Source organism: Leptinotarsa decemlineata, unplaced genomic scaffold (genome assembly GCF_025532065.1).
Source record: "Leptinotarsa decemlineata unplaced genomic scaffold, Ldec_3_MD MMD2_P_RNA_scaffold_12, whole genome shotgun sequence".
Lineage (NCBI taxonomy): Eukaryota > Metazoa > Arthropoda > Insecta > Coleoptera > Chrysomelidae > Leptinotarsa > Leptinotarsa decemlineata.
This window is the reverse complement of record NW_027412526.1, coordinates 9,445,485-9,460,015: the sequence shown is the minus strand read 5'-3', so window position 1 is coordinate 9,460,015 and position 14,531 is coordinate 9,445,485. Positions and strand designations below refer to the sequence as shown.

Below are 14,531 nucleotides of genomic sequence, written 5' to 3'. Positions count from 1 at the left end.
TTTCAAATTCCGATAGTTTCAATCTTCAATATTTTCTAAACGAACGGAGCAGGAGTATGTAATAATTGGCTACACTATACAATTACTAAACTTCATTTCACTGCTACACTGACGATACAACACAAACACTCTAACTAAAACTTCGGACTGATACACAAATGTTTATCGCCTTATTAGAACACTTCGTTTATCACTTTTAACTAAGCTTCTCAATCTGCGTATTGGTAGTGCTTATATATGGTAATGGAAGTCTCTGGAAGCCGATAAAGAAGTTCCTGGAAATGGCTGAAGTGGCTGAAAATGAGTCGAATAATTACTTTTCATTATTAGGAAACACAGTATAGAAATATCCTCCTTTCAACTTGAGAAAAAATATATATAATAAAGACGGATATTTTATGTTCGATCGTCGTGGAGAGGTCAATCCTACAGTCTGAGACCCTCAGGCGAAAAGGGATTCCAATTTTCGATTGAACATCGTCGCCTCATGAATATTTTTCCACCTGTCTCTCAGTCATCTGTGACGGAGTCGTCATGAAACAATAATTTTTCGAGAGCCCTTTACAGCGCCATTCTGGCACCGACGTAATCTCCAAGAACCAGCGATTAACATACAAAGACGGAGATGAAAAAGTGGTCGACAAAAGACTAACGACTTCCTCAAGACGCGGTTATTAAATAGTTAATTCAAAGTACACCACAGAAATTATTTTGGAGTACCCGTTTCACTTTTATCAAACATTTCTTTTTTTTTTCTTTAATGGGAGATGTTAGAGCAACTTTCTTTTGTTTCATGAGTTCATGCGATATGAAATCAGAAAATCGCATGGTTTCAAATGTTGGAACAGAATAGTTCAAAATTTGAAGCTTTCTTATAATGAAATCATTTTATTACATTGATTACAGTTTTCATTAAAACTTCAACAATACTTGATCGATTCTCAAAAAATGATGTATGAGCAAAATGATGTATCAGCATTATAAGTAGTGCCATTGGGGATGAGGGGGTTGACAACACAATGATTTTGTATTTGGTGAAAATGTTTCCTCTCGAAAAGAAAATCTACGGGTTTGAGCGATTTTTAGTTTTTCTCACGAGTTCACAGATTAGGAGGGTGACAAGTTTTAGCTGTGACACATTGTATGTGTTATGGCACCTCTTCAAATTTTTCTCCACTGAATATACATACGCTTACAGAAACCAAACAACAGACGCTTATTTACTAATTCCATTGTCAATTTTGCTTCGTTTCAAATCTGTATGCTCTTTATGAAGTTCTGTAATAAACACACTAATTTAAAACAATGATCAAATAGAGACGAGTTTGACACAAGGTGATACAAATGGGAATAAAGGACAGTCCCAAGTTTCAAGTGATAATTATTCTTCAGACATACAACTCTGGAGACTTTGTTGAACTCCGGAGTCAATTCAAGTAAGGAACACGTTATGCATATTATATGAACTAAAAAGAGAAGTGAATAGAACTTTGTTCATTATGGTATAATCAATTTATGGAAATTATTTTCTGTGTCGGCAAGTTAGTCGTAACAAATTGAAATTATGGTTATAGATTTAAAAAGTAGGAGAAATTAGTATTGATTTTATCAACTGCTAATTTGTTTTTGCTATAAGAAAATACTGGATTAAAAAAATAATTTCCTTGTTATTAGTTCAGTATTTTTTTTGGAGAGAAAGTTTTTGGCTTTCTACTACTCCATCTTGATACAAAAAAAGGGAGATGAAGGAATCTTCCAAAAAAGGAAGGAAGTAATCAATTTGAAAAAAAAGTAACTCTATACATGGATGTGTAGATCATGCAAAGAAGTAACTTTCAGACACAAACTGAAAGAAAGTCCTCCTGAAACAGCTACTTTCATATAAACATTGAATTACACGAAAGAAAAAAAATCTTTCGAAACAAATACTTCTATATGAACACTGAATTATACACAAGATACTTTTCTCTACTCAGTTTGTATTTCAAACATTCGTTGAGGAATAATGATAATATGGTTACTTTTTTTCGAATTGATTACATCCTTCCTTTTTTTGGAAAATTCCCTCATCCCACTTTTTTTGTATTCCCAAAAAATTAATCACTCCTAAAAATATAACCCTTTCGATTTAGTTTAGTATCTTTGTGAATTTTTTCTTGCGATAGTTTTTATACATAAATTTTATGCTTTGCTAATATTTTAGGTTTCAACATATTTGGATATAAGCTGAAAACCTCATGAAACTCGTTGGCCTTATATTGTTGTTCACTATTCCAATGTGATATTTCTTTTCTGGAATTTTAAAAAACCATAGCCGATCCACAAGTGTTTTCTGTGTTTTCCCTAAAAAACATAGTTTTCTGACTGGAATTCATTTGTTTATTATATTTTAACATTATTCAACCCTACGTGTTCCCAGTAAACTGAACACTAACTTCACAAAAAGGAAAAGTGAATATGCTTACGGATATAGGGGGTATGTTTCATCTTTTGAATTCGTTCATCTAGATACAGCAAGACTAGCACATATTCCTTTTTGAACAATATGATACTTAGTTATCAACACTAGTTCCATTTTTTTATTTTCAGATTAGGAGTTAAATTTTTTCTAAAGAACGTTTTTTTCAAGAATTTCATTACAGTGGTTTTCATTTCTATTCTATGAATATGTTATTTTATTTCGATTTTTGTTTTAATGTTGAATCCTAATGGCAGTTTTAAAAATTAAAATTTATTTGATTTTGAGCAGCTGAATTAAATGATAGTAATAATAATAATAATCGTCTTTATTGTTTCCCAGCTGTAGTAACATCAAATATTTAAATAAATTACATTTGTCAAATATTTATTAAGATGCTGGAGAAGACGTCCATTACTGAGACTTATTCTGGTCTCATAATGATGAAAAATGTATAGGGTTGGGCAGTTTACACTTAAAGTTGGCTTTCGAACAGAAGGAGTTTGAATCTTTTCCTTAAAACAAAAAGTTCTGAATTTCTTATTTCTCTAGGTAACATGTTGATCATTTGGCATATATCATAGCATCCCAACTTGATAGAAAATAAGTCATTCAAACTCAATTTATCTTTTTTTTTCATCTCAATAAACGCCAGTTGAATCATGAAGAAGCGAAACCACAATGAACACCAAAATGAGACTAAATCGATGATTGAATTAGTGCTTATTATTTATTATTTTCATACTGAAGTAATAGATTTATATATCGTAATGGTTTCTAAGATATTCTAAATTTTCAATATCGTGATCTATCAGATTTTTTGTATTTAATTCTAATCTGGGGTCCTGACAATTTCCCCAAAAACTTGGATTTCACAAAGACAGTGTTATATCAATTTAGATACACGATACATAGCTATGATACATAATAACTGGAGAATCAAGAGCTGTTACGCTTGATATTTCTAAGGCGTTTGACTGTGAGTGGCATGAGGGTTTGCTGGCCAAACTTCGATGTTATGGCTTATCGAATAATTTCTGTGTATGACTCTTCAGCTTCCTGAAAGAACGGTCTATGCAAGTGACCGTCGATGGATATATCTTTTTTCTCTTTTGTATCAATAACGCTGTTGTTTCCCAGGGATCCATATTGTCTCCAAATTTTTTTTTATTGTATATCAACGACTTATTGGAAAAAAACAAGAATCCAATATATTGCTTTGCTGACGGCAGCACACTTGTCTCGTCATCCCATTTGGATTCCAGGACATCGGCTATGGAGGCACATCTTCACCGGCTGCAGGAGTTTGCATATCTTAATGAGGATCTAGAAGTGATTTCGAATTGGAGTGAAAATAACTAGGTTCAATTCAATGCCACAAAACCCCTCAGGCATCGGTTTTCTCCAAGAAGATAAATGTCTCCGAACCGGATATAATAATGTCAGGTCAGACAATTGCGCTTTCTGCTTTGATAAGTTTGTTGGGGGTTAAAATGGACACCAATATGTCTTTGCACAATCATGTCACTGGAATTGTAAAGGCTGCAAAGCTCAGATCAGACCTTCTTTGGAGTATTGTTCTCATTTATGGAGCTCTGCCCCCAAGCATACCCTAAAGTTGCAGGATTCCATCCAGAAAAGACTCATCCACCTGATTGGAGACGCGAACATCACGTACATGTGTATGTGCATTTCTGTAGTGCTTGTGTTTTGTCCGTAAAAAAAACTCTCCTGTCCAATTTATCTATTCAATCAGAATTGCCGGTTCCTCAGCTTACTTTGACGATAGGATCCTTAGCATTTTTTCAGTTTGGAATTCGTATAAGCGATTCTGTAGTTTCAGCAGCATAGTTGCAGTTACGACAATTTTACTGAGGTGATACCGTCACGAAAAAAATTTCTTTCACCATTACCTTCAGGCTTTTTTTATCTCGGAAGCTGTTCATATTTCTTTGGCGACGGGATCAACCTCTTCGCTTGTTTTTTTCTCCTAGGTACCTCATTACAATGGCTTCTTATTCAATCCAGTTTGCTTCATCAGAATGATTCCTTCACCGTAGAGATAGAAGAGAACAATGAGATAAATTTTTTAGATCTGACAATATCCAAAAACAATGATAAACTCGACTTTAACATTTCCACAATTTCCACAAGACCAGAACACAAATATGTTAGTATCAATTATGCTGGTAGAATCTCCGAAAATATTAAAAATTATCTCTCGAAATTCAAGTTACAAACATCCTACACATCCAACGGAAATTTGGGAAACATATTATTTAATGCCAAACCTAAATTAGAGAAAGGGAAGAGATCTGGTATATATCGAATAGAATTTGGTGAATGCCCCAGTGGCATTCATTGGTGAATGCCCAGGCCAAACTGGGAGAAATTTTGATACAAGGTACCACGAACATGTCAGTTCGGATAAAAAATCATTAATGTACGAACATCTTCAAAATTCGAAACATAAAATAGATAAAGATAATTTAAAGATCCTACACACATGCGAAAAAGGGAAAATGATGAATCAGTTGGAATCTATGGAAATAAACAGGTCAAAGAAAAATCCCAATTCCATTGTCCTCAACGAACAACTTGATTTAAATAATAGTCCTCTCCTGAACCTATAATCCAGATCCCAAAACCTACATTATATTGAAAGCTTTGTTATGTTCATGGATTTTACAGGTATATGAAACGCAGGTACCGGGTATCAGGTATATCAAATCATTTATGATAGAATAAGCAACATAGGTATAAATTACTCAGATTTAAATGTAATCAGTTAGTTTTGAAAATGGTGTTATAGCCGAAACCGGTCAACAATAAAGAAAAATAGTATCCTCAGTGAACATGAATTTCCACAAAATAAACAAGTCGTCAATCGAAGAAGTGTTTTTCTGACAGTCTACTGAAGGAAATATCGGCTAATTCAAATTCCAAATTGATTTACAGAACCACAGGTATATGTCTTTCAGTGTTGTTTGGCTGCCTGTTAAAATTGGGATTCTTGGATGACTGGTGCATTCAATAGCTAAATGTATTCCTAGGTTCACATCTCTGCTTGAAAGAAGGTGTAGGCGATAACAAGAAATTTGAAAAGGTTGAAACGTGACACTTTGACTTGTGTGTCAACGTTGTCAACAATGTTGAAAGATGAAGTATGAAACTGTAACTATCATCATTTCATGCAAACAAAAACGATTATAGACAAATGATCTATTATTTGATAGAATTACAAAATCATGCAAGGTATTTATTAACGACATCTACAGGAAAATATCCAACACTTTGATCGTTTCGATATTGATTATTCGGTAGTATCGGAAATAGCACTCCTCAAATCTAGAACAATAATCTATTATTGGTGTTGGATCATTAGCTGAGGTAATTAGGGGTAATCAACGGAACGCTTCAAGCATTGATTGATGTATTTGAAAAGCATATTCGTTGTTGTTATTATTTGTTTTGTGTGGTTTGAATAAATGGAAAATTATGTTTTCTATAAATTATTTTGAAAAAATGAAATTTTGAAATATTCATCACTTTCAAATAACAACCTATACAGTTGGTTCTGTTAAATTCATAACGGAAAAATCTCCACATCTTCTCGATCTTCTGTAAATAACTTGTGCCACTTGTAAATGTCATGAATGTAGTTATATCTGCTACTTACTGTGCCTAGATGCTTTGTCTATGGATTGTATTTGTATGTAAAAAGTGACAACAAAAATGAGTGCAAAGAAAATTAAAGTCAGTCTGTCTCCAGCTATTGTTTCAATTCAAGGAACCTTAACATGGCGCAGTCAGTAGGATTCGAACCTATACACCCCCATAGGGAATCTGATTTACAATCAGATTGTTTTTACTGGCCCGGCATGTTCAAAAATATAGAAGATCTTATTTCAAATTGTAGAATTTGTTTGAAATATAGTTGTAACCAACAAAAACAGCCCTTAATGCATCATGAAATACCAACAATACCGTGGTATAAAATTGGGTGTGATACTTTGTATTTGGGGGAAAGTATGCTTGTTACTGATTATCATACTAAATGGGTGGAATTGATATTATTGGATCAAAATTCTAACTCGCAAATGGATATTAAACATCTTAAAACAATATTTAGTCGATTAGGTATTCCAGCAATATTAATTTCAGACAATGGGCCGCAATTTTAAGGCGGTTCAGTTTGTAAAGAGAAAAACAGTTTTATTAAAACAACGATAAAAATAAAAATAACAATAAAAGTTAATTGGCGCTCTGGGACGACTTCATTGATTCCAGTGGCGCATTTGCTTTTTCAGCTGTAGGAAATCCCGGAAAAATCTGCAGCACCACATCATCTGAAGATCTTGATCTGTCAATATCCTCTCTCTCATAAAACAAAATGTAGGGTGTCTCCAGAGGCTCCAATAGATTCAATACATCGCCAGAACACTTCGTGACACGACTATCGTCAAACTTGAACCAGAGTCCATTTTGCACAATGATCACAATGAGCACAGTGAACAATGACTGCATGAAGATTATAATAGTGGTCTGCTAGATTGAAATGTTCATCTATTTCGAACCTTCCAAAGAGTTTCTTGCTCCGTCAGTGGTTGAGTCTTGTTTGAAGGTCATCAGTGTTATTATTAGATTGACTGGTGCCTCAGCTATACTTGTTTCCTTATAACAGTCAGTTTGTTGCGTTTTCCTTCAGTTGAATAAAGTTGTTATCATATCACTTCCAGTCCTAACTACCCTCAATCGAATGGGATGGTAGAAAGGTAAAAACAAACTGTTGAAAAAATGTATAAAGACATAGAATATAAAAAATATTTAGATTTAATACTTATGTACAGGAATATCCCATTAGAAAGTGATTTTCACCAGCTCAAATATTAATGTCTAGAAATTTGAGAGATATTTTACCTACTACTGAAACTTATTTGAAACCAAAAGTTGTCAATTTCACTAAATTTAGTAACCTAATAAAATCAAGACACAAGAAACAAGCAGAATATCACAACGAAAATGCCAAAACCTTAAAACTTATCGAAAAAAATAAGAATGTAAGATATCAAGATAAATTAAATTCAACTTGGAAATTTGGCAAAGTAGTCGACAAACCTAGGGAACACTCTTATGTAATCCAAAAAGATTATGGCACTTCAGTAACACGTAACCGTAAGTGTATCGAAACTTTGTCGATGGAAAGTGAAGAAAATACAGAATAAAAAAACCTGACAGATTGAAATATTAATTTAATAATAACTTATTTTGTAGGCTTGGTTAATTTTATTGAAAAAAAAATATGATCATGTATGTTAATTTTATTTAAATGATTAATGTATTTCTAAACTTGTTCAGGTAATTTTGTTATATAGAAAAAGGAGATGTCATGAATGTAGTTATTTCTGCTACTTTCTGTACCTAGATGCTTTGTCCATGTATAGAAGAAAATTAAAGTCGGTCTATCTCCAGCTATTGTTTCAATTCAAGAAACTTTAACAGTAAACATTTTTGTGACTCAAGAGTACAATCACCGTAAGCCACTGTCAATATTTTAAGTTTTCTGATCGATTTGGCCGTTACTTGATGAAGATCCATAGTAATTTCAAAAACTTTTCAAGTGTATGATTTATACACTTGAAAAAGCTACTGTGCTAGTGAAACATGTTGTGATTACATTTTTTCAAATAAAGTTTGCGGAGATCAATTCGTGAGGTGTAGTTTTTGAAAAAAAAAAATTTGAGTGTTTTTCGATAACACGCGAAACACTTCAAACTTTTATGCCTCTCATCAACATGCCAAATAGCCAAATCTATGAACATATGTGACGAGTGCACCAACGTAAAAACATAAAAAAATTGCTAATCGTACGCGAAATTTCAACATCCTTATTTTTTGAACATACCTCGTATACTCATTTCATAAATATGCCATGATTCAGTGAAGAATCATCCATCCAGAGTTCATTGTACCTTGTTTTAAACGCATTCCTATCCAATTTTGTTCGTTTCAAACTAGTATGTTTCGTAATTTTACCTTTTTTTCTTTGTTTTTCAGGTAAGCACAACGACTTCTGAAGAATTTCATCGTCCCACCGACAGGTAAAACACAATCATACTTTTATACACATCGTGTAGCTGAAACTCCAAATAATATCATTTCGTATTCCATAATTGAACCTTTGCATGACCGGAAATTATTATTATTTCACAATCTTGGTTATAATGCACTTTTGCATTTTTTACTTGTTCGAAGTGCAATTACACGAACAACTAAATTTTGCACCAGATATCTTGTAATGAAAAATCTGTTTCCGTTAAAACAGTAAAAGTAGCTCGACGTCGACTGTCAAGTGGAAAAATCATTTCCCTTTAGTAATCCTCTCTGCCACTTTATCACAGTGACAGTACTGAAATTAGTACCACATGCCGATTGATGTCTATAAGCGTTTCTCTTTTCGAAAATAGGAACTACTTTGCCATCTTAAAACTTGTGCCATCTTCAAATGAAAGGTTAACCAAGTGAGTCAGAACTTGTGTTAATGGTTCAATTATCCGTCACAGAAAGAATTTAGAGATTTGGTCAAAACTAGTAGAACATTTCTTTTTCATTTTATTTTTGATGAGTTGGATTATTTGGACTCGAGAAGAACAGTTTACTTGACGAATGTGATGGAAAGCAATCATCTTATTCATTATCACCTACATTCTATCTCTGTTTTTTTTTTTTTAAATATTTGCAATGGAGCATTCTCAAAATAATTTCTGAATATTGGATTTGTTCGATTGATGACCTGTTTATTTTGTAGAAATTCATATTGAATGTATGATAGAGAAAATAACTTTTGTCTGATTGTTACGGTCAGTTTCGTTTTGTTACATAATTTTCAAGTAAATCGATGCGTTTTAACAAACAACTCCTCAAATATACAATGATACAGGTACCTGCAATATGTACCTGAAAAAACAAATGTTACCTGAATTATCATTACCAATACTGAAACAATTACCAACTATTGATTCAAAAACCTACTTGTGGATATCTCCAATTATCAATAGATCCTAAACTAGTTGTCAAAATTCACAAATTCAAAAGGAGAGAGCTGCATAATTCTAGTTGGTCATTGAGGGTTTTGAAATTGGGGTTTTTATTTTCAATGCTTCCAACAAATTCATCTTCCTTCCTTTATTGCACTAATGGAGAATTTTCATATTTTTTTTATTCAATGTGTGGTTTGTTTCTGGTTCCCAACTCCCTTAAAACAGGGAAAATCATCCCAATTCATAAATAGGGTTCAACTAGCAAAATGGATAACTATCGTCCCATAACAATAACGTCAAGCTTCTCAAATATCTTTGAATATTCTTTCCTTGAACGGTTGTTGAAATTTTTGGATGGTTTTAATATTTTAAGTGAAAATCAGCATGGGTTTAGAATTAATCATTCAACGAATACGGCTGCAATTTCGTTCTTTAACCAAGTTATTGAATATTTGGAATCAGGAGAATGCTCTGCTGGGGTCTTTTGTGATCTCAGCAAGGCATTCGACTGTGTTAATCATCAGCTTTTATTATCGAAGTTGTACAACTATGGAATCAGAGGCTCTGCTTTCAATTGGATTTCTTCCTTCTTAACTGAACGTACTCAGTATGAACAAATTTCGGAACGTATTTCCGGAGCAAACACATTCGTTAATTCTGAAACTAAAGTGGTTAACATGGGAGTTCCACAAGGGTCTATATTGGGGCCAATTTTATTTTTATTGTATACCAATGATCTTGAGAAATACCTTACAGGGATCCCTGCTACCATGTACGCTGATGATACTTCTGTGATAATATCGGACAAGGATGAAATTGCAACACAACAGAAATGCGAACAAGTTCTCAGTTCTATAAACGAGTGGTGTAGCCTAAATTCTTTATATCTGAATGCAACGAAAACCCAAATCGTCAAATTTCATAATTGGCAAAAAAATTGTGTTTCATTAAATGTTTGCGTTAGTGACACACTAATATGTAACATAAACGAAGTAAAATTTCTCGGACTAGATGTCGATGAAAATATGAACTGGAAAAGTTACTGCACTTATTTGAATAAAAGATTGAATTCTTTATGCTATATGTTCAGAAGTCTCAAGCAGGTCCTGGAGGAGCCTCAACTACTATCCTTATATCACTCCCAAGTAGCATCTCGAATCAGGTATGGAATTTGTTTGTATGCCAACTCCACTTCAATAAATGACGTTTTTATCATGCAAAAAAGAGTTGTAAGAATTATGGCCGGCGTTTCCTCCACGAACTCTGCTTGAGGACTGTTTGTTAAATATAACATATTGACATTATTTTCACTCTACATATATGAACTTTGTAATTATGTTCATGAAAATAAAACTAAATTCAACAGAAATGCAAACCTGTATGACGTTAACACTTGTCAAAAAAATCTTTTTCACATTCCATTTTGTAAATATAAAATCACTTATAACTCACCTGATCATATGGGGCTGAGAATCTATAACAGACTACCCCACGATATAAAAAATGTCAATGAATGTAGGAAATTTAACAAGATACTGAAAAAATTTTTAATTGGATGAATATTTTAATATGTAGTTGGTGATAAGCCTGTTACTGTCTAGCTTATCAATCTTTTTACTTTTTTACCTTTTGTTGTCCCGACTATTCCTATATATATTGTACTATGTCTTTTGGAAAATAAATATTATTATTATTATTCTGTAGATGTCCAATTTACAGCTGATTTTTAATCTGATAATACATGCTCCCGTTATCTTATGTTGAAATTTCTGACTGTGTGGCTTGTATAAGCTGCTTTACAGTCACCACACCAACCGCGGACACGTGTTTCTGGCTATTGTCCTCATTAGCGCGGTGTAGCCAAGTGCAGAGATGGGCAACACTTGCTTGCCAAAAATGGAAAAGACAGCAAAAAACGGAGTCACCAACAGAAGCCTACCGCACATTTGTGATTTCAATTAGGAGACCTAGAATTTCTGGGATATCTTGGACCCGGAAGTCACGCAGGTAGCTGTAGCTGCTGCTGATTTAGGATATCCTAGAAATTCTAAGTCTCCTAATTGAAATTTCTTAATTGATAATTTATGTGATAATGAACTGAAAGAATCCACGGAGATATTGTACAGTCCGTGAGAGTGTTTTTCCTATAGATGTTAAACTGTCATTTATTATTGATTTTTGTAATAGTAAAATCCGGAAAGTTAATAATGCTGTTGTTTTGTTCCATTTTGAATGTTAATTTTATCTTGTCGTGCAGAGTGTTGAGGAAATTCACAAGCCAATTCATCTGTTTGTTCGGGCCGTCGAAACACACGAGGATATCATCCACATATTTTAACCAGAATGAAATGTGTTTTTGTGATGATAATAGGGGAGCCCAAGTGGAGATTTCTGGATTTACTGAAACGCGGCAGATTAATATACAAGGGATACCTTGTACCCGGTTAAGTACCTCCACCAAATATGAGCCCCGTATATAAGGCCGCCCGTGAAGGATAAAGAATCAGATTATTAAAAAAAAATTGATCATCAGAAATTCTCGAGCGCGTCAGATTAAGGTAGGGTGAGTTAATTACATGCTAAAAAGTGTATATTCCAGTAATCTGACAATTTGAGAGTGACGTGAGAGAATGAGTGAGAGTTGTAAAAAAACCTCATCTCGACATTCTCGAGCGTAGCTAATTTTTTATCATTTTGAAGAAAATAATTCAAGGATATCGAAAAATATATAATCTGACGATTTCCGCAAGCCGAAATAGCAAAAATTCGTCGAGAAAGTTTAATGCGTGCAGCTGCGTGATGCCTATATTTCCCTCTCCGCGTTTCTATTTCTTTTTCACTTTTTCTCTATCTGTTACTCTCTCACTCCGTCCCCACTCTAAATTCTGTTGCAATGACGCCATCACAGCTGATAACAGAGACTCGTTCATGATGAAGATGATGATTAATTAATCAATTAATTGATGGATTTAGCCGTTACTACGTGGGAGGAAATCATGATGAAGAAAATAGAAATAAAACTTTCTATGTTTTTTACCACTTTTATTTGTAACTAACGTTACTGTAGTTTCGTCCTATGAGGACATTTTCAAACTTATATATTGTATAAGTAACTACAGTAACGTTAGTTACAAATAAAATTTACATGCTTTTTCCTGAGCTTTATAATTAATTATGTTCAATGATAAAAAAAAATTGAAAAAATATTTTTTTGTCAGTATAGGCGAATCCCACTAGATAATCGTCAGATTATGAGACAGCACGTCTAAAACATGAAGATGAACCATATATATCTTAATCTGACGCGCTTGAGTATTTCAAAATGACGATTTTTTTGCATATTATAATAATGACCGCGAGTTTGCGTCAGATCGAAATCGTCAGATTATTGAATGAGAGCTTTTTTTTGGTGCACTTAACATCCCCTTAGAAAATCTGACGCGCTCGATTAATTTTTTATTTTCATTTTTAACCCTTAAGTACAACCACCCACATCATGCAAACGATCAGATTAACATACCAACATTATTAAAAATACGTAGGACATTGATGGTATCCATATCTGACGCGCTCGAGTATGTCCATGTAACAGTTTTTTTTACATATTTAATAATCTATAGCAGCTTCCCCCAACGATGAAAAGGTATATATTATATAATATTTTTTTCTTCTTATCATCTAAGCTTTGGAACCTAATAGGTCTCTATGACGCTCGAGTAAATCCCCATTTTGCTTCATGGGCTCCCCTGCTATAAGATATTCTTCAGGATACATGTGTGTTCTCTAAGTTGTCCATAAAACTATCTGCTTACGAGGGACTCAACAGTGACCCCATTGGGAGACCTGAATTTGGCAGGTAAAAGTTTTCATTGTATTTGAAAATAATTTTGTTTGAGACAGATATCAAACATATTGTATACTTCCTCAGTGATATATGGATTTGTATTCTGTTTTTTCAGTAAGTCTTTCAGCAAAGGGAGGCATTCGTTTGTTCGAATATTTGGAAACATGTTTTTCACATGAATGAATATCAATTTAATGTTTTTAATGTTGTTGATATTATCAGATTATTAGCTAGGTCTATGGAATTAATAACGATGTTTGCTGGTGTTTTTTTACACCAGATAGCATATAACAACCATATTCCCGCCAACTAAATCGAGAAACCGATCTCCAATAAGAACCAAAAATTGATCAGGAACGACCTGTACCTAAATAACGAAGAACCTAAAGAAGCTAAGGAATATGCTAGCATAAGATATTCAGGAAAGATCTCAGAAAACATAAAAACTATTTTTCAAAACTAAACATAATTACATCATTTACCAATAAGATTAATTTAGGGAAGAAGTTATTCAACGCGAAACCCAAAAGGGATAATTGGAAAAAATCGGGCATATATAGACTAGAATTTGGTGACTGTTCAGCAGCTTATACAGGCCAGATAGGTATAAATTTCAACGTAACATACCGTCATCAGAGTCATTTTTTATCTTATATTTTCTTTATCCTATGTTCGGGATATTGGATACTTAGAACCTGCCTCTTTAAAAATTCCATTAAATATGGGTAACAGTAATTTCCACTGAATGTTTACCAAAGATATAATGGGACCTTTTATGCGCCAGAATTCACTTTCGAACACTTCCGTAAGGTATCTGATATAATGTAGGTAATAAAATTTAGAGTGTATTGTACATTTTCCGTCGCTTTAATTAAATTTCGGCTATGCAAGGCTCCCTAATCTATATATCATTTTATGAAAAAAGCTCTATCAAAGACAAGGGACCTGTTCAACAGGCTTTATTAGATTTTCATTGTGTCTGCTTAACTTGATTTGCGCTGCTATCAAATCCGTGAATTCATCAAACTCGATGCGAATGATTCGACAGTAAGATATGGAAGACGATTCAACGGGATTCAGTTGTTTTACTCTTTTCGATTATGTTGGAAATCATTTCCGTGAAATGAGTTTTTCTCAATGCTGTCGGTCCCATTAGGATGTGAAGTTCTAGTCTAGAGGGTAACAAAAA

At 33.5% G+C, this 14,531-nt stretch overlaps 1 protein-coding gene across 5 annotated transcripts in view; it reads left to right on the top strand.

Annotated features, from left to right (window-relative positions):
* The window catches only part of sdk (sidekick cell adhesion molecule), a 556,813-nt gene that overhangs the window by 273,875 nt on the left and 268,407 nt on the right, over positions 1 to 14,531 (top strand). The gene's annotated exons all lie outside the window — the stretch shown is intronic.